The 20,460-nt window shown below is 39.3% G+C and overlaps 1 pseudogene; it reads right to left on the reverse strand.

Annotated features, from left to right (window-relative positions):
• Nucleotides 1–20,460, reverse strand: part of LOC105047014 (uncharacterized) — a 39,122-nt pseudogene that overhangs the window by 2,650 nt on the left and 16,012 nt on the right.

Below are 20,460 nucleotides of genomic sequence, written 5' to 3' on the forward strand. Positions count from 1 at the left end.
TCGGCTCTGTCTACCTCAGCTCGGTGTTCGGATTAGTATAGCCACTGATCTGAAGTATCACACTGATCCAAAATATTCACGATTATCATCATAACACTACTCTCCTACTCCTGAGTCTGAGAATCAGACGAAAAGAGTACCTTTAAAGTCATACCTCAGATCTGGAGATGTGCGCTCTTACGCTTTCATATGTGCCTCTAGCATTTAAGGTTGATGACGTCAGTCTGTCAGGTAGGACTGTTGCGAATAATTGCGACTGATGGGACCATTTAGCTGGTAGTTCTCTCAAGAATTTAATTTTTCGATGGTGGCACTTTGTCTTCTCCTTTGTTTTCTTTTAAATATGCTTTTTGAGTGCCTTGAGAAGACGACAGTGACCTCCTCCACTCCAGATTCTCGTTGTGAATCTTAGAGACAGGATTAATCAGGAGCTCTTGAGGAAGCTTGAACTAGCATTTGCTAGAAGAAAGTAGATTAAAGCTTCGTTTGTTGGTCCTTCGGCATTAGTAGGCGGTGATGACAAGATTCTAGCCACCGAAGCAGCTACCGCAGCCATGAAGAATGAAAATCCCCCATTGATTATTGAGTCCATAGTTTCATCATTGGAGGTCGCGATAAAAGCTCCATCAGAGGAGATTTTGACAAAGAAGACCTCAATGGAGGGGAGATGAGCAATAGATGCAGTCAATCATTCGAAAGAAATTCTGACGATGGTGATAGAGACTGGGGATCCTTTGGAGCAGACGATTCCTACCCAGTGCCTTCCCCCAACTATTTCCCAAGGGGCTCAACATCGAATGACTGGCGTCCTAAGGTCTCTTGCTCAAGTAAGAAGTTTTTAGATCTCTTCTTTTGATCTCCTGCAACTTACAGTATTTAATCTCACATGGCTTTGTATAAATTTTGTTCAGATAGGACATTATTTGGTCAGCTTCGTCGGCTCCATCTCTTAGGCTTCGGTGTTGGAGCTTACAACAGCGAATGAGGAGATAGATTGGCTAAAGTACTTTTTAGCAAGAGAAATCGGCTATCGCCAAACTGACCAAAGAAGTCGACCTTTCTGAAGAGGCCCTTCGAGAAGCCGAGAGATGATCGATCGCCGAGATGATGAGATAAAGAGGATTGAAAAGAAGATCAAAGATCTCGAGAGGTAGAGATCAGAGGTTGAGAGAGATTATTGCCTAGCCCATGATGATATAGAGTGCCTAAGGAGGACACTCGAAGAAAAAAAGAGTCGAGATTTTACCCCCTTCGATGTTCATTCTTAAAGGAGTCCCAATAGGAGCTCAGCTAAAAGGGTTAGAACTTCAGACAGATCAAGCCACAAAGAGAAGACACCTCGAGGGATGGAGGCTCTGTTTCAAAGGAGGTTCAGATGACTCAGAGACCGTCTGCACCTCAGACTAAACTTCAGGAGGCTCTATTGAAAGTGGAGTGCTTGAAGGAGAAGCTAGAGGAGAAAGAGAAGGCAAGGCTCTCCTCTATTGCGACTCTCAATCAGGAGCTTCTTACTACAAATGCTCTCAAAAGGATAGATTGGCAGGTGAGGAGGGGAGCCAAAATTATAAGCCAATCCTGCAAGACAGCATGCTTCGTGGGCTTCGAGAGGTGCAAGATAATGACTTGGGTGCACTTTCCTGCTGACAGTGCGAGCTTCTACAAGCCAACTTCTTGGATAAAGTTTGAAGGCCATGACGGAAGATGGCATAGGAGGATTCGCAAAAGTATCCCAATGCCTTACTGAGATGAATAAAGTCAATGCAGCCACTTAGATAGAAGGGATTGTTGGCACTGAGGAAGGGTGCTTTGAAGCAAGTTGCCCTGATAGTGCTCCAAGGCAATGATGTATTTTTTATTTCTTTTTGTAATCTGAGTCTTGTAATCAAACTTTCATGTGAATGAATAAATTTATTTTTATCATTGTGCACCGTGTTCGAATGTGTGAATGTGAACCATATTTTAAGCCATATTGGCTGAATTTCGATCTATGCTAGTTAAGCATTTAACTATGATCCAAACCATAAGACATGATCTGAGCCATAATTAAGCTATTATCCAAGCTATAATCCGAGTTATATGAAATACCTCAGAAGTATTCACATGTTATATCAGTTTTGAAAAGATTAAAATTCGAATCACCTCCATGTGGCAAGCACCATTTCACGTCCTGAATGTTTTTTCGAAAATGATGTAGGGATGATTAGCCTACCGCTAGCATTAACTGCCATATCGACGGCAGGAGCTGTAGCTAACTAACGGTTGCCACGCGTTAAGCATCTATTCAAACCCGTCGATTCATGCCTCCAATAATCAATGCTCTGAGAAGAAGTATCGTTAAGAGATTTTTGAACTTGGATATACTTAAACCCTCGATGAGATTGCACATAGGATTCCAGGGTTTCCAATCCTCCTTATCTTCTTTCACAGTGGGTTTTCCTTTTCTTCATCTTTCTTTCAGAGCTTCTACCCGCAGGGGGAATGGGTTCTTCTGGAGACTCCGACTTTGTCCTACTGGCATTCCAATCCGAACTAATGGAGATGAAGGTAGTACTATTCTATGAGCAGTTTCAAATCCCTCCGAAGTTTCAACTGAAAATTTAGGATCAAATGATCGAGTTAGCCAACCTCCCCCAGATTGGATGAGCCTCTATGAGGAATATTTTCGAACTGGGTTGAGGCTTCTCCTGCATTTTTTTTATAGCTCTTTTTCAATTTCTTGAGTTGTCACCATGTTCTATAGTTTCGAATTCGTGATGACATATCTATTGTTTTACCGCAGTGTGCGTATTGGCTGGGATTGTCCCAACATCACACTTTTTTATTCTTCTTTCTCCATCAAGAGACATCCTAATTCACATGGGTGGTGGTATGTGACATCCCGAAAGAAGAAAGATGTTCGCTCACTAATCCAAGATGCTCCTTCCGCTGTCCATGATTGGAAAGAGTGCTTTCTGTTCATCTCGTAGACATCTAGAGAGGATTGGAGATTCGTCGCTTGAGGTGAGCCTCGAGAAGAGTGCTGAAGGAGCCCTCCTTAGATCAGCGTTTGAGGCAGGAGTCAGAAATCCTATGCAGGTTTAAGGTCTTGGTACTAAAGGAGCTTCTATCAGAGCAAACATTATTTAATGTCAGCTGTTAGATGTGTGCCCTAGATGCCAGATTGGCTGACACATTCCTGTATAAATCTAAGGATAAATTTATAATTTTGACTATAAATAAATAAAAGGGTTATTCTACTATCACATTGTGTACATTATGTCTGTGATACATCTTTGAGTTAGTAGGAATGTTAATTCATATTTTAAGAGTTAAAAATTTAAGGCATGAATTTACATAACTAACTCATAAACAGCTCCTTACCATAGGATCATCATGAGGATGGTGATCGCTCCGAAGGTTGGTGTACAATCACTTTCTTAGGGTAGATGTTCTTGAGTCTACGGTGTGGAGACATCGGAGCGAGAGTATAGTATTCATTGAGAACGAGAGTATTGAGCGTGACCACCTCGAGCAGTCATAAAAAATCTACCTTCTCATCGATGACTAGCTCGATGCTGCAGCTGTGTGTCTAGTTCTTTGACCTGAGGTACATCGACAGTTCACCTTGAGTGTGTTATAGTTTGACTACATCATAACTCAGTCTCCTAGCCATTCAAAATCTGAGGTATATGTTGGCTGTAGCATATTGATTGTAGGAACCAGATTGCACCAAGATGGGATCTATCAACCTCGATAGATAAGAGGAGTAGTCCTATGATGATTGAAAGATTGAGTCCTTAACCATGGCCATGGCAGAGTGAAATAATGAAAAAGAGTTTTCCATTAAGGTTTCACATCAGATTGGATCGATCGATTGATTCATATGACTGATGTTGGATTTGACGAGTTCACCTTAACCCTAATTCAGTCAAGACTCATGATAGAGGAACTCAATCACATAGGTAGCTGTACTGAGAGGTTCATCTTCATTTCTGATGGGTTGCCACCATATACTGCTAGGTGCCATTGGTGGATTTTAGGAGTAATCAAATGATCTTGATGATTGATCATTCTAATTGTCTGAATCAGAAGAGTTCTGATCCATCGAAAGGAGTTTCGATGATGTCGATGATAAGATCACGACATGTCTCATTACCATACGAAAATGAACCTAACTGGATCACACAAAAAGAGTTAGGATTAGATATTATCAATTGAGCTAGCCCAGTTGATTGATTTGATTAGATCCAATTAGGTTCAAAAAAATTATGCTAGCACACGATTGAGACTAACTTTCTCCTCGTGTAATCTTTTCTATCTCGACTGAGCCAAATATGATTTGACTCACCCAGAGAACTTGAGAAGGTTTCTCACAGTCTGACTGGAGCCAGTCCAGCTTAGAAAGGACTTGTCTTAATTCATGAGATTAATTTAAGATAACACATGCTAATTCCTGTCACCTACCATTTTCATTTTAGGACATTGGTCAAACTTGACCCATGGACTTGGACTGAAGGCCACTTGGCAAGAGATCATTAAGATTTTTTATGGAGTGTCCACCTGCTAAATTGGGCCTCAAAGTGGGCACCATATTCAGATTGGGTGTGCCCCCAAGTGGATAAGGATAGAGTCCCATGAGATGAGGACTCTAATCCCTTGATCAACTTGGACTGTGGGGCACAAATCTCACTGTGCTTATCCAGTGTTGGCACCAACAGTAGGAGAGATTGTGGAGATTCTTATCTAATATTATCAGATGACATCACTCCATCAATCAATTTTTTTTTAAATTAATTAAAATTTTTTGATTGGTCGAATGATGTGGCACTGCATGGCGCAGCAGGGTCTATTTAAACCCTGTCTGCGCCTAGGGTTTAGAGACTCTGCCCAATAACCAACAAATGCCTGAATCCTCTCCACTTCTCCATACCCCCTCTGGTCCTTTCCCTCCCCTCTTCACATCCAAGAGGTTGGGCGTCCATCTGGTGCTTGTCAAGGCGTGGTGGCTTCCTGATTAGAAGGCTGCAGAGATTTTCGAGAAGCTGCTGCTCCAGCTTCAGAAGATCTTTTGAAGATCTTTCAGATCAGATCCAGATCTGATTTTTGGAGCAAAGATTTATGAGGAGAAGATGATCCAATCCTACTCGAGTGGATACTGATAGAGGCTAGGTGACTGTGTGGCTATTTTAGAACCTCGGGCATTACTGCGATTATCTATAGGGTAATCTAGTTACCCTAGAGGTATTTCTCTATTCCTCATATTTTCAGATTTAATTTTAGATTTAATATCAAATAATAAGAATTAGATCTAATAGATCTTAGATCTAAAATATTGTAAGATAATTTTTTTTTAAAATATTCACCCCAGATCTCATTAGATCTGGAAGATCCTACAAGGAAAAAGTCGATTTTTCCTTCAATATTATCAGAGCCAGATTGATGGCTCTATTTCAGATCTAATTTAGATCTAATTTTTATTTTTATTTATTTAATATTAATGATTTTAGATGTCATATCAGATGTGATAGGATCTGAAATCATAAAAATTTAAAATTAAATCTAAGTAGATCTAACATGTATGAGATGCATGACTAGACTAGGAGTAGTTTGATCTATGAATAGTCTTATAGTTTTATATTTTAATATGATTAAAATATAAATTAGATCTAATTTATTTTCTATTTTTTTGATATTATAAATATTATATTTAGATCAAAAAATAAAAAATAAAATTTTAATTAATACATAAGATTGATCTGTTGCATGCCTAGACTAGTTGTAGAATTATTCTAGTAAATATCTAGAATAGATTTCATATTGAATAATTCAATTTAAATCTTATTTTTTAGATATTATATGTGATGTATCAGATCTGAAAGCATGCTAATTAGATCAGATTTTAATACATGAGATGTATGCAAAGCATGTATAAGTTAGATCTGAAATTATATATGTGATATGTAACTTAGATCTAACTAGTTTTGTAGTTAAAATAATATTTCTGATTAAGGTGTTCCTCATGGCCATCCGATCATGAGAATAAAATAGGGTTTAAGACCCTCTCCTCCCATTCAATGGTGTGTTCTTATGGCATGTAGGGGTACTGTGCGTTCATCCTTAATCAGAAATCAAAATTTACTTTTCTGCAAAATCTTAGATCCTGAAATCTTAGATTTATTTTACATATTTTGTTTATGAACCCAAGACTTAATTAATGAATTAAGCTTATGAAATCTAATTAGATCTAAAATTGAGAATTTCAGATCTAAGTCATTTTCATAAAATTGGGTTCGGGCTTAGGTAGCTCAATTAGGTCTAGCGGTTGATCAAACTGAATCAAAAGTTGGTTAGGTGGGATCATGAAAGCTAATAATTGACCAGCCTAATAGGATTAAGTCTAGGTCAAGGTGAATCACATTTAGATGTGAGTCGATCAAGTTAAGATATAATTTGGCTCAGTGGTTAGAGCCTGGATTGTAGACTAACCCAATTGATTCTGGTTCGACAATTTGGTGTCTAAGGTAAGTTTGGCAGATGCGATCGACTGATTTTTAATTGGGAGCTACTCGACTCGAATGCATTCTTGTCAAGTTAATGGCATATCCCTCCCACCGGTCTCACTTACCTGGCCATATGTGTCGACCCAGTTCTGATTTAGATGGCTAACAATTCTAGCTAACCCATTCACTAGGTTAGTCATAATTGTTATGACTATGTCAAGTCAAATTTAATGAGACCTAAATCAAATCTTCTAAGAAAATATTAAGTCTAAGGTCTTCCACCATTGTGGATGTGCGGGCCCTTCCGAGGTTGATTGTTCTCGGCTGGTTACAGTGACTCAATTGCATCGGAAGATGCAACCATATCCATTAGGCATTGGATGCTACGGATTAGAGGATGGGTTGTGCTCAATATTTTAGATAGGTGAGGGACCCAATCAGGAATCTAATTCGTGCAAATGGTGGGTCTGACTTAACTAAGGATTGGAGAATATTTCGGGCACGGTGAGCTTCATGAATTAGAGATCAAATTTTGGGTGCACCATGATTAGAGAATCATTAGATAAGAGTTGTCCACTCATCGATTGACCCATCACCAATAACTATTAGGTGAGGTGGTGAGCCAGTCAGTGAGACTGCACCACCCATTAGAAATCACTAATCACGAAGATTTTCACATCTCTACTTAGGGAGTGTAGGGATCTGAAAAATAGTGAGAGCCTAATTTGTTTAAAAATAAAACTCTTAAATAAATTGGTTAAGTCTGATTATAAAATTAACTAGAAACTTTTGACTCTCTACAGAAAATATGTCTGCATCCAACCCCCTGACCAAAATACTAGACACCCACAGATTAACTGGACCTAATTTTAAGGACTGGTTGAGGAACTACAGAATTATTCTGATTTTGAGAAACTGACTCATGTCTTGGATCAGGACCCACCTGTCATACTAGCACGTCCGACTACTGAACAGAGAGCGTCTCTGAAAAAATGATAGATGACGATAACAAAGCCAGGTACTACATGTTGGGTGCCATTTTGATGACTTGCAGTGCCAGCATGAGAATATTATGACTACCCGCCAAATGTTGCCTCACCTACAAGAGTTGTTTGGTGAACAAAGTCGCGCAGCCAAGTATCAAGTCTGTCAAAGACTTTTTAAGACTAAAATATGTGATGGCAGTCAGTCCAAGATCATTGTTTGTCAATGATCAAGGACCTTGAGGAGCTTGAGAAGCTCGGTGTTATCTTAGATAAAATTTTCAGATTGATGTGATCCTTCAATCCTTGTCTGATGCATATGGTCAGTTCATCATGAACTTCCATATGCATAAGATGCAGTGTGCCTTGGCTAAGTTAATGAACATGTTGGTTACGACTGAGGTTTCTTTGAAGGGTTCAAAAAGCTCAGTCCTTACTGTGGAGCGGACTTCTTCCAAAAAAAATCTTTTGGAAAGAAGAAGAAGTCTGTGAAGAAGCAGAAGGTGGATGGGAAGAAGAAAAGATGGAACCGAAGAAGAAGGCTGCTGAAAAAAAAAATATTTTCACTGCAATTCAAACGCCATTGGAAGCAGAACTGTCCTCAGTATCTGGCCACCCTGAAGAATAAGAAGGATGGTCCTTCTGGAGGTATATTCGTTATAGAATCTAATTTTACGATTTTCTCTGCATCCAGTTGGGTGCTTGACTCTGGTTCTAGTGCTCATTTGTGGACTTCTATGCAGGATCTTGAGGAGAGCAGGAAGCTGAGGGATGGGGATATGATCCTACGTGTGAGAATGGAGCAAGAGTTGCTGCTGTGGCCGTGAGAACCTACCCTCTGCGATTACCGTTAGGATTAATTTAGTTCTTAGAGATTGTTATTATGTGCCTGTAGCAAGCAGAATTTGATTTCTGTTTCATGTTTAGCACAAGAAGGCTATGTGATTAGCTTTCATAAGAACCATTGTAATATATTTTATGAAAATAATAAAGTTGTAAATGATTTTCTTATTAATGGTCTCTATCAGCTACATATTGATGTATCTGTGTTTCATATCAAGTAAAATGTGAATGCCATAGGAATTAAAAGGCCTAGAGATAGTCTAAATGATAGGTATCTGTGGCACCTAAGGCTAAGTCATATAGCGGAAGACAAGGTTAACAAATTGGAGAAATCTGGGCTATTGAGTCCGTTGACTTTCGAGTCATATCCAGTTTGTGAATCATGCTTCAAGGCAAAATGACCAAGCTCCTTTTACAGGATATGGGGAAAGGGCCACAGACCTACTTGTCCTAGTACATACAGATGTGTGCGGCCCATTTGATGTGCCGGCTAAAGGCAACTATGTCTATTTCATTACCTTCACCGATGATATATCTAGGTACGGATATGTGTTTCTAATAAAACACAAGTCTGAAGCCTTTGAAAAGTTCAAAGAATTTAGACATGAGGTAGAAAAATAAATAGAAAAGCCCATTAAGGTTCTTCGATCAGATCGAGGAGGCGAATACCTTAGTCGAAGTTCCTAGACTATCTTAAGGATAATGGCATAGTCTCTCAATGGACTCCACCTGAATGCCACAACTCAACGAGATTTCAGAACGGAGGAACCGATCCTATTAGATATGGTCATTCCATGATGAGCTTCACGGACCTTCCTGAGTTTCTTTGGGGATATTGTCTTAAGACAGCAATATATGTATTGAATAGGTTTCCTCTAAAACTATTCCTATCACACCGTATGAGATATGGCATGGTAAGAAGCCAAGTCTGAGTCATCTCAGAATTTGGGATTGTCCGGCTCATGTCAAGAGACAGCAGGTGGATAAGTTAGAGTTCAGATCTTTTAGAGCTCGGTTCATAGGATATCCTAAAGAGTCATTAGGATACTATTTCTATATTCCAGAAGATCACAATGTGATTATGAATCGATATGCCATTTTTCTTGAAAAATAGTTTATTCAAGATAGTGGCATCGGAAGAATAATTAAGCTCAAGGAGAAAGTCTCCCAAGAGCAACGAGCTAAAGAACCTGAGGAACCCAATCAATTAGAACCAGTCCTAACACAATATCTTCCACCTCGTAGATCGATTAGAGTTTTCCATCCTCCTGAAAGATACTTAGGTACTATACAAGAGGAAGTAGAGAAATATTTCTCACAGGAAATGGGACTCATGGTGATGACCCCAAGACCTATGACGAGGCGATATTAGATACTGACTCCGAAAAATGGTTAGAGGCAATGAGATCAGAAATTAACTCGATGCACTCAAACTAAGTCTGGACCTTGGTAGATTCACCTGAAGGTATTGTATCTATTAGGTGTAAATGGATCTTCAAGAGAAAGATAGGTGCAGATGGGAATGTGGAGACATTCAAGACTAGACTCGTAGCGAAAGGTTATAGTTAGCGCGAAGGCATTGACTATCAGGATACTTTTTGCCCGTAGTCATGCTAAAATCCATCCGCACATTGCTTGCTGTTGCAGCCTATTTTGATTATGAAATATGACAGATGGACGTGAAAATGACATTCTTAAATGGATATCTTGAGGAAGATATCTATATGAACAGCCGCTTGGTTTTACATCCAGTGATGATGATCATAAGATCTGCAAGCTGCAAAGGTCCATTTATGGACTTAAGCAAGCATCTCGGAGCTGGAATACTTGTTTCAATAATGTGATCAAAATATTTGGTTTCATTAAGAATGAGGAGGAACCATGTGTATTCAAGAAGGTCAGTGAGAGCGCAGTTATCTTTTCGTATGTACGTAGATGACATCCTCCTAATTGGAAATGATATTTCCATGTTGACCTCAGTCAAAATATGGTTGTCTAAGGAGTTCTCTATGAAACATCTAGGAGAGGCATCCTTTATACTGGGTATTAAGGTCTACAGAGATAGACCAAATAGGATGCTGGGACTTTCACAGAAAATGTACATAGAGGAGGTGCTAAAAAGGTTTAGCATGAAAAACTCCAAAAGAGATTTAGTACCTTTTAGACATGTCATTCATCTCTCCAAGAAGATGTGCCCTAGCACATGGAGGAGATTGAATGCATGAGCAAGATCCCTTATGCTTCGGCAATAGAAGCCTCATGTATACCATGCTATGTACACGACCTGATATAGCCCATGCTGTGAGTGTCACAAGCAGATATCAGTCGAATCCAGGCAAAGAGCACTGGACTTCTGTGAAATATATCCTTAAGTACTTGAGAAGGACTAAGGATATGTTTCTAGTTTTTGGGAATGGAGAACTCCAGGTTCAGAAATTTATAGACTCAGACTTTATGTCTGATATAGATGATCGAAAATTGACATATGAAGTCTGCTCATTTGCAATGGTGGTGCAGTTAGCTGGAAGAGTTTCAAGCAGACGGTGATTACTGATTCCACCATGGAGGCAGAGTATATTTCTGCATCGAAAGCTGTGAAGGAGGTATTTGGTACAAGAATTTACCACAGAGCTTGGAGTGATGTCATCGGATGCCATCCCTCTTTACTGTGACAATAATGATGCCATAGCCCTAGCTAAGGAGCCAGAGTCTCACCAGAAGTCCAAGCATATCGAGCGATATTCATTTGATCCGTGATTACCTCAAAAAAGGTTATGTCGAGGTTAAGAGAGTCGACTCCATAGATAATTGGCAGACCCACTGACAAAGTCATTAGGCCAGCAGAAGATCGAAGCCCACCTTGAGAAGATGGGACTTAGATATGTAGCCAATTGGCATAGGTCAAGTGAGAGTTTGTTAGATGTGTGCCCTAGATACCAAATTGACTGATACATTCCTGTACAAATCTAAGGATAAATTTATAATTTTGACTATAAATAAATAAAAGATTATTCTACTATCACATTGTGTACATTATGTCTGTGATACATCCTTTGAGTTAGTAGGAATGTTAATTCATATTTTCAAGAGTTAAAAATTTAAGGCATGAATTTACATAACTAACTCATAAACACTCCGACCATAGGATCATCATGAAGATGGTGATCGATTCGGAAGGTTGGTGTACGATCGCTTTCTTAGGATATATGTATCTTGAGTCTACGATGTGGAGACACCAGAGCGAGAGTACAGATATTCGTTGAGAATGAGAGTACTGAGCGTGACCACCTCGAGCAGTCATAAAAAATTTGCCTTCTCATCGATGACTAGCTGATGCTGCAGATATGTGTCTAGTTCTTTGATCTGAGATACATCGATAGTTCACCTTGAGTATGTTATAGTTTGACTATACCATAACTCGGTCTCCTAGCCATTCAAAATTCTAAGGTGTATGTTGGCTGTAGCATATTCATTGTAGGAACCAGATTGCACCAAGATGGGATCTATCAACCTTGGTAGATAAGAGTAGTCCTATGATGATTGAAAGATTGAGTCCTTAAGCCTATGGCCATGGCAGAGTGAAATAATGAAAATTTTTTTTTATTAAGGTTTCACATCGAACTTGGATCGATCGATCGATTCATATGACTGATGTTGGTTTGACAAGTTCACCTTAACCATAATTCAGTCGGACTCATGATAGAGGAACTCAATCACACATGTAGCTGCATCGAGAAGTTCGTCTTCATTTCTAATAGATTGCCACCATATACTGCTAGGTGTCACTAGTGAATTTTGGGAGCAATCAAATGATCTTGATGATCGATCATTCTAATTGTCTGAATCAGAAGAGTTCTGATCCATCAAAAAGAGTTTCGATGATGTCGATGATGAGATCACGATATGTCTCATTACCATGCAGAAATGAACCTAACTGGGTCATACAAATAAGAGTTAGGGTCTGGATGTCATCAATTGAGCTAGCCCAGTTCGATTGATTTGGATTAGATCCAATTAGGTTCAAAAAAATCATGCTAGCACACAATTGAGCCTAACTTTCTCTCGTGTAATCTTTTCTATCTCGACTGAGCCAAATGTGATTTGACTCACCCAGAGAATCTTGAGAAAATTTTTCACAGTTTGACTGGAGCCAGTCTAGCTCAGAAAGGACTTGTCTTAATTCATGAGATGAATTTAAGACAACACCTGCTAATTCCTATCACCTGTCATTTCCATTTTAGGACATTGGTCAAACGTTGACCTATGGACCTTAGATTGAAGGCTACTTGGCAAGAGGTCATTGAAGATTTTTTGTGGAGTGTCCACCTGCTAAATTGGGCCTTAAAGTGGGCACCATATTCAGATTGGGCATGCGCTCCAAGTGGAAAAGGATAGAGTCCCATGAGATGAGGACTCCGATCCCTTGATCAACTTAGACTGTGGGGCGCAAATCTCACTATGCTTATGCAGTGTTGGCGCCAACAGTAGGAGAGATTGTGGGATTTTTATCTGATATGATCAGATGATATCACTCTACTAATCAAAATTTTTTCAAAATTAATTAGAATTTTTTGATTGGTCGAATGATGTGGCACTGCATGCGCAGCAGGGTCTATTTAAACCCTATCTGCGCCAAGGGTTTAGAGACTCTGCGCAATAACCAACAAAAACCTGAATCCTCTCCACTTCTCCATGCCCCCCTCTGCTCCTTTTCCTCCCCTCTTCACATCTAAGAGGTTGGGCGTCCATCTGGTGCTTGTCCAAGGCGTGGTGGCTTCCTGATTAGAAGGCTGCAGAGATTTATCGAGAAGCTGCTTCTCCAACTTCAGAAGATCTTTTAAAGATCTTTCAGATCAGATCCAGATCTAATTTTTGGAACAAAGATTCATGAGGAGAAGATGATCCAGATCCTGCTCGAGTGGATACTGATAGAGGTCAGACATCTGCGTGGCTATTTTAGAACCTCGGATATTGCTGCGATCATCTACAGGGTAATCTAGTTACCCTAGAGTATTTTTTATTCTCATATTTTTAGATTTAATTTTAGATTTAATATCAGATAATAAAATTAGATCTAATAGATCTTAGATTTGAAATATCATAGGATAATTTTTTTTTTAATATTCCATCCCAGATCTTATTAGATCTGGAAGATCCTACAAGAAAAAAGTCGATTTTTCCTTCACCAGCATCAGTCAGGCCAGTCCCTAATGTGCGCATAGGTTGCTTGCCTCAGAGCCATATATTTTTTTGATTCATGCTTAATTTTTTATGCTGACTACTTAATTTCTCTGTTTGCAAAAATGGATCCGAAATTATTGAAGAAGTTGGAGTAGAAGGCCCATTGAAAAAGGATAGCAGAGCCTGCGATGGTTGGAGCACCTGCATCAAGATTAGTAGTCCCCCTGCACTGTCGACTTCCAGGTCAGAGGGATCCAAACCTCCCCGTGTCAATGACTTCAGAGTTGTAAGGATTCGATCTGGCTCGACTTTCTTGATTTCTGATAAGGATCGAAGAAGCCAAATAGATCGAGCCCTTGAAGAAGTAGTTCTAAGCCTGTTGCTCCCTGAAGTCGTCGACCTTTCCCTAGAAGAGGAACTAGCAGAGGTAGCTGTGACTTTTGGGACCGCATCGGCTAGTTTGAAACTCGAGGATTCAATCTTGAGAGATTATAAATTGGCACATGTACTGTTCATTGAGATACTCCTCCCGACCGACGCAAACGAGCTGCAGGCCAGATCGTATGGGACAATAAGAAAAGTTGCTGTGGAGTGCTTTATTCGGATAAGCTGAAGCTCTTTCGATTTTCTTTATTTCAAACATAAACCTGTTATGTTACTGATATGAGATTTTTCAACAGTTCACTTATTATTTTAATGGGTACATGGAGCACTCCACGAGCTTTCGATGAAGGCAAGGAAACACAAGGCCGACATCGAAATGCTCAAAGTTACAAAGGATAAGGCCGAGAAGGAGGCTGAAAAAGCCTCCATGAGAGTCGATGCTGCTGTAAGGAGAGCTGAAGACATCGAAGCGGTCCTAAGAGGAGCTATAGAAGAAAATTTTCGATTGCTAGGCTTCCAAGAAAGGACAAATCATAAGAATAAAGGAGCTTGAGGTTCTGTTGGAAAAGCTATGATCGAGGTAGCAGAGAAGAAAATAGCAGAGGTGGAGAGCGATGCTGAAGCACGAATTAAGACTGCCACCTCAAAGGCTGTCGAGGACTTTCGAGCATCAAAGAAATATCACGATGAGAAAGTCGAGTTTGCCACTGATGCTTATGTCGGTGGGAAGTAGTTGGTCAGAGACAGGACTGCCTCCTAGTATCTAGAATTGGATTTGGATTTTTTGGATGAAGTCTGGGAGCTCCCTGTAGCTGATGCAGCCACAATGAGTGCTCCCACACCAGATATTGCCCCTTAGGCTTTTTTATTTCTTCTCTTTTTTTGTACTTAGACCTTTGAGGTCATTGTAAAAAATTTTAAAAAAATGAATGAAATTTATATTTCTTCATACTGTCTGCATTTTCATTATTTCTGATGGGTTATGCTTGTGTATTTTTTTTCAGCATGTAAGGATTAGCTTCGATCCAAAGAACTCAGAATTATCCCAACCAAAAGAATATCTAATTCAATTCTGACCTTAAAAATTTAGATGAATCTTAAGGGACTTTGAGCTTCACTATGAACTTAATTCCGATCTTAGAAAATTAAGTAAAACTATTCCAAGTGAAAGAACTTCAATGAAAATAGTTTCGATCAAAGAAACTTCAGTAAGGATAGTTCCAATCAAAGGAACTTTGGATTAGAACAAAGAAATCTTAGTTAGTTTAGTTTCAATTAAAGAAATTTTAGCAAAAATAGTTTCAATCAAAGAAACTTCAATAAGGATGGTTTTGATCAAAGGAGCTTTGATTCCGAACAAAGGAACCTTTGTAAGATCAATTCTGATAAAAAAAACTTCAGCAAGAATAGTTTTGATCAAAGAAACTTCAACAAGGATGGTTTCGATCAAAAAAATTTTGATTTCGAATAAAAGAACCTCTGTAAGATCAATTTTGATCCAAAAAACTTCAACAAGAATAGTTTCGATCAAAGAAACTTCAACAAGGATGGTTTCAATCAAAGAAAATTTAATTTCGAACAAAGAAATCTTAGTTAGGTCAGTTTCAATCAAAGAAACTTTAGTTTCGAACAAAGAAATCTCTATAAGGTCAGTTTCGATCAAAAAAACTTTAGCAAGAATAGTTTTGATCAAAGAAACTTCAGCAAGAATGGTTTTGATCAAAGAATTTTTGTTTCAAACAAAAGAACTTTGTAAGATCAGTTTCGATCAAAGAAATTCAGTAAGAATAGTTCAATCAAAGAACTTTGTTTCGAACAAAGAACTTTGTAATATCAGTTTCGATCAAAGAAACTTAGTAAGAATAGTTTTGATTAAAAAAACTTCAACAAGAATGGTTTCGATCAAAAAAACTTTGGTTCTAAATAAAAGAACCTCAGTAAGGTCAGTTCTGATTAAAAAAACTTTAGCAAGAATAGTTTCGATCAAAGAAACTCTGGTTTCGAATAAAGAAATCTTAGTTAGAATAGTTCTAATCAAAGAAACTTCAGTAAAGACGGTTTCGATCAAAAGAACCTCTATATGGTTAGTTCAATCAAAGATATTTTAGTAAAAATAGTTTTGAACAAAGAAATTTTAGCAAAGTTCATCGTACAGGGGCTTCAACCTTTCATATTGCTTTTGTGTCCAAACACAAGTTGATGAATTTAAAAATTCATATATAGAGTAACACGATATTACAACATCATTGATAATATATACGCAGGTGGGCTAAATTTTATGGCCTAGGAAGTGGGGTCCCGTCGAGTTGCTTCAGTCGATAGGTCCCAGGGCGTATCATTTCGTCCACTTGATAGAAACTTCCCAATTGGATGATAGCTTCCCTTGCTTAGTGGGCTGTGAAACTTCAGCCCGCCATAACACTAAGTTGTCAGCTCAAAATTTTTTAGCTTTGATCTGAGCATTATAATACTTGGCAACTCTCTGACGGTAGGCAACCATTCTTACAGCGCATGCTCTCTGCTTTCTTCAATCAAGTCAAGATTGGTTCGAAGCCACACCGAATTGATATCTTCATTGTACTCTTCAACTTGAGAGAAGGAAGTCCAACCTCCATGAGGATGATTGCTTCAGTCCCAAATGTGAGGTTGAAAGGAGTCTTGCTAGTTAGGATCTTCTGAGTAGTTCGATAAGCCCATAATATGTGATGAAGGTTATCTACCCATGACCCTCCTGTCCGATCTAATCTGACCTTGAAGCCCTATAGGAGAGTTCTATTGATCACCTCCACCTCTCCATTTGCCTGTAGGTGGCCTACAATGTGAAGCGATGCTCTATTCCATGATTTTGATAGAATTCATGAAGTTGAGCATCATTGAATTGTCTGCCGCTGTCTGCATCAGCACTTTAGAAAGATCATATCGATAGATAATGAATTTTCAGATAAAATCTTTTACTCTTATCTCATTATGTGGGCAAGAGGTTCGACTTCTATCCACTTTGTGAAATAATCAACAGCCACTAGAAAAAACTTATGCTGACCTGATACCTGAGAAAAAAGACCAAGAACGTTCATTCTCCACTGAGCAAATAGCCAAGGTAGCTGATGGGAGTTAGAAGTGCTGTCGGCTGATGTTGAATGTTAGAGTTTTTCTGACACTGATCATACTTTCTAACAAAATTATTTGCATCTTGTTGCATAGTGGACTACTAGTAGGCCCGTCGAAGAATCTTATAAGATAGAGATCTATTCCTCAAGTGATTTCCATAGATCCCCTTGTGAGCCTCTCGTAGCGCATATTAGCCTTGGACAGGCGCAAGCACTTCAGAAGAGATAAAGAGAACGACCACCGGTATAGCTTGTCATCATATAAAACATAGCAAGTGGCCCACTTTTTTATCTTTCGGACCTCCTTACGATTAGGCAGTAACTCGTCCGACCTCAAATACTTGAGCAAGGGATCTATCCAGTTGGATTCTTCATCAACCTATTGGACAGCGAGGGGTTCTTCGAGGCTTGAGGCTTTTAATACCTCAAAATAGATCTCCTTTTCTAAGTCAGCGGGCAATGAGGCCGTCAGTCTTGATAGTGCATATGTCCTAGCATTTTCTACTATAGAGATCTATTGAACGTCAAAGCTCAAAAAGGATGAGGTTAAATCTTTTACTTTATGAAGGTACCTCTTCATATTTCCTCTCTGGCCTCATATCCATCCTTGAATTGTCCAACTACTAACTAGGAGTCACTGAAGGCCCTCAGGTGCCGAGCTCCTACTTCTTTCGTGACTTTTACACTGGTAATCAGAGCTTTATATTCTGCCTCATTGTTGGTGGTTGAAAATTTGAAGCACAGAGTACATACTCCGCTACATCACCTTTAGAACCGATTAAGATAAGCCCAGCCCTTGACCCTGATGAATTCGATGAGCCATCGACATGCAAGATCCATAGCTCCTCAGGGTTAGGTCCCACATTTAGTTCTTCCCTTCTTGAATTCTTTGCATTTTTTGAGCTCTCTCCACTTTTTGAGCTCCATCCGTCTGGGATGGTACACTCGAGGGTGAAGTCTGCCAACACTTGAGCCTTAATGAAAGGCCTCGGATAGTATTGCACATCCAACTCTGAAAGTTTTAGGGCCCACTTCGCAATCCATCCTGAGGTGTTTGGATGGTAGAGGATGGCCTTGATAAGCTAATCAGTAAGCAACATGATGGTGTGAGCTTGAAAATAAGGTCAAAATTTTCTTATCGTGACTACCAATACAAATACCAGCTTCTCCAGCTTGAAATATCTGATCTCTACATCATGAAGGACTTTACTGGTGTAATATACGGGCTTCTAAATCTATCCTTCTTCTTAGACAAGGATTGAGCTAATCGCCACTGAAGAAAGGATAAGATATAACAGTAGCTCCTCACCAGGCTGAGGTTTTGTGAGCAATGGTGTAGAGCTGAGTATTATTTTAACTCTTTAAACGCCTTTTGACACTCAGTAGTCCATTGGAGGTCTTTCAGCTACTTGAGGGTCTAAAAAAAAGAAAGACACCTTTTGATCGATTTGGAGATGAAGCAATTGAGTGAAGCGATTTGCCGATCAGATGCTGCACCTCTTTAACAGTTCTTGATGGTGTCATCTCAAGGACTACCTTGATCTTCTCAAAATTTATCTTGATACCTTTTTGTGAGATCATAAATATGAAAAATTTATCGGAGGAACTCCAAAGGCACACTTTGCTGAGTTCAGCCTCATCTAGAATCGACAAAGAGTGTCGAAAGTTTTTTGGAGGTCAGCAATATAATCTAAAGTAGCTCAACTTTTGACCAGCATATCATCTACATATACTTTCATATTATGAGCGATTTGATCTTTGAAGATTTTATTCACCAACCGTTGGTAGGTAGTCCCTGTATTTTTTAAACTAAAGGGCATCATCCTTAACAAAAAAGCCCACTGTAAGTAATAAAGACCGTTTCTCTTCATCTTCAGGTGCCATCCAGATCTGATTATAATCGGAGAAGGCATCCATGAAGGTGAGGAGCTCATGCTCTTAAGTTGCATCCACTAGCTGGTCGATCCGAGGCAACAGATAGCTATTCTTGGGACATACTTTATTCAAGTCGGTGAAGTCGATGCACATGTGCTCCTTTCCATTTGTCTTCTTGACCAAGATGATATTTGCCAACTAGTCTGGATACATTGCTTCTCTAATGAAGCCAACCTTGATCAGCTTATCCACCTCCTCGACTATAGCCTTCTAGCGCTTCGGGGCAAAGTTTTGCTTTTTGTGCTTCATCGGATGATAGGTCGGATCTACTTTTAGATAGTGGGATATAACTTTCAGATCTATGCCAGGCATGTCCGTGGCCGACCAAGCAAAGATATCCATATTTTTCTGTAAAAGAGTGGTTAGTCGATCTTTTGTTACTTTGTCTAGATGCAAGCCGATCTTTATTGTCTGGTAGGGATTCTCCTTCCTCAGTAGGACCTCTAGGAGGTCCTCAAATGGCTGGGCATGCTCTTTCGTCAGATCATCCTGGGTATCCAACCCTATTGGAAGTTCAGGCTGGATCTCTGCTCGAAGTTTGACAGCAAAATATTGTAGAGCCATAGCCTGGTTGCCTTGGATTTATCCTACTCCAATCTTTGTTGAAAATTTCACTATCAAGTGATAGCTTGACACCGTGACCTTTAAGGTCCACAAGATCGGATGGCCAAGGATTACATTGTAGGCTGAAGAAAGTTTAACCATCAAAAAATCAATTTGGATCGTCGTTCACTGAGGCAGGGTGCCTATTGTAACAAGCATCCTAATCATCCACTTCAAAATCATCGAGCTTTTGAAAAAATCCTGAATCGGGGTGTCGAATCTACTCAACTGATCTGGAGTAAATTTCATTTGAGAGAATACAAAAAAATATAAAACATCGATCGTACTTTCATTATCAATAAGTACATGGTGTACATTATAGTCAGCAATATTTATAGTTACAACCATCGCATCATTGTACAGAACTTGCACACCCTCTGCATCCTGCTCGATGAATATAATGCCATCTCCGAGCCCATCCTCAAGCCTCGGCCTCTTCATCTCTAGAAACTTTGCTGACCCAGACAACTCCCCAGTTATTATGTAGATTTCTCCCCTCAGGGGCTGATCTTCTACTATCACCTGTCCCCCTACCTCCTGCCTCTTTGGGTGCACCGATGCCGATTGTGGTCGAGGTAAAGAGGGTGGTTACTGAGCCTTGAAGGAGATCGATGTGGAGGTGCTCTCCTCCAGATAAAATGGTTCAATCTCCCCTTCTGAATAAACCTTTCAATCTCATCTCAGAGTTGGTGGTATTCTTTGTTGGAAAATGTGTCTTAAAACCAATCATCTAAGTGGTAGATGATTGAAATTAGTATATGAATTATCAATAATAATAGTTATTTGGCAGGTTCATCATAAAAATTCTATCTTCCTTAAATGAACTCCTAAATTATGATGAAATTCTTAGAACCACAATCAATCGATAAAGGAGAATTTATCGGATGGTTCTTAAATTGTTCACGACCAAATGATAAGTTATTAACAAGGATGATAACTTATCAA

This window comes from Elaeis guineensis, chromosome 6 (genome assembly GCF_000442705.2).
Source record: "Elaeis guineensis isolate ETL-2024a chromosome 6, EG11, whole genome shotgun sequence".
Classification (NCBI taxonomy): domain Eukaryota; kingdom Viridiplantae; phylum Streptophyta; class Magnoliopsida; order Arecales; family Arecaceae; genus Elaeis; species Elaeis guineensis.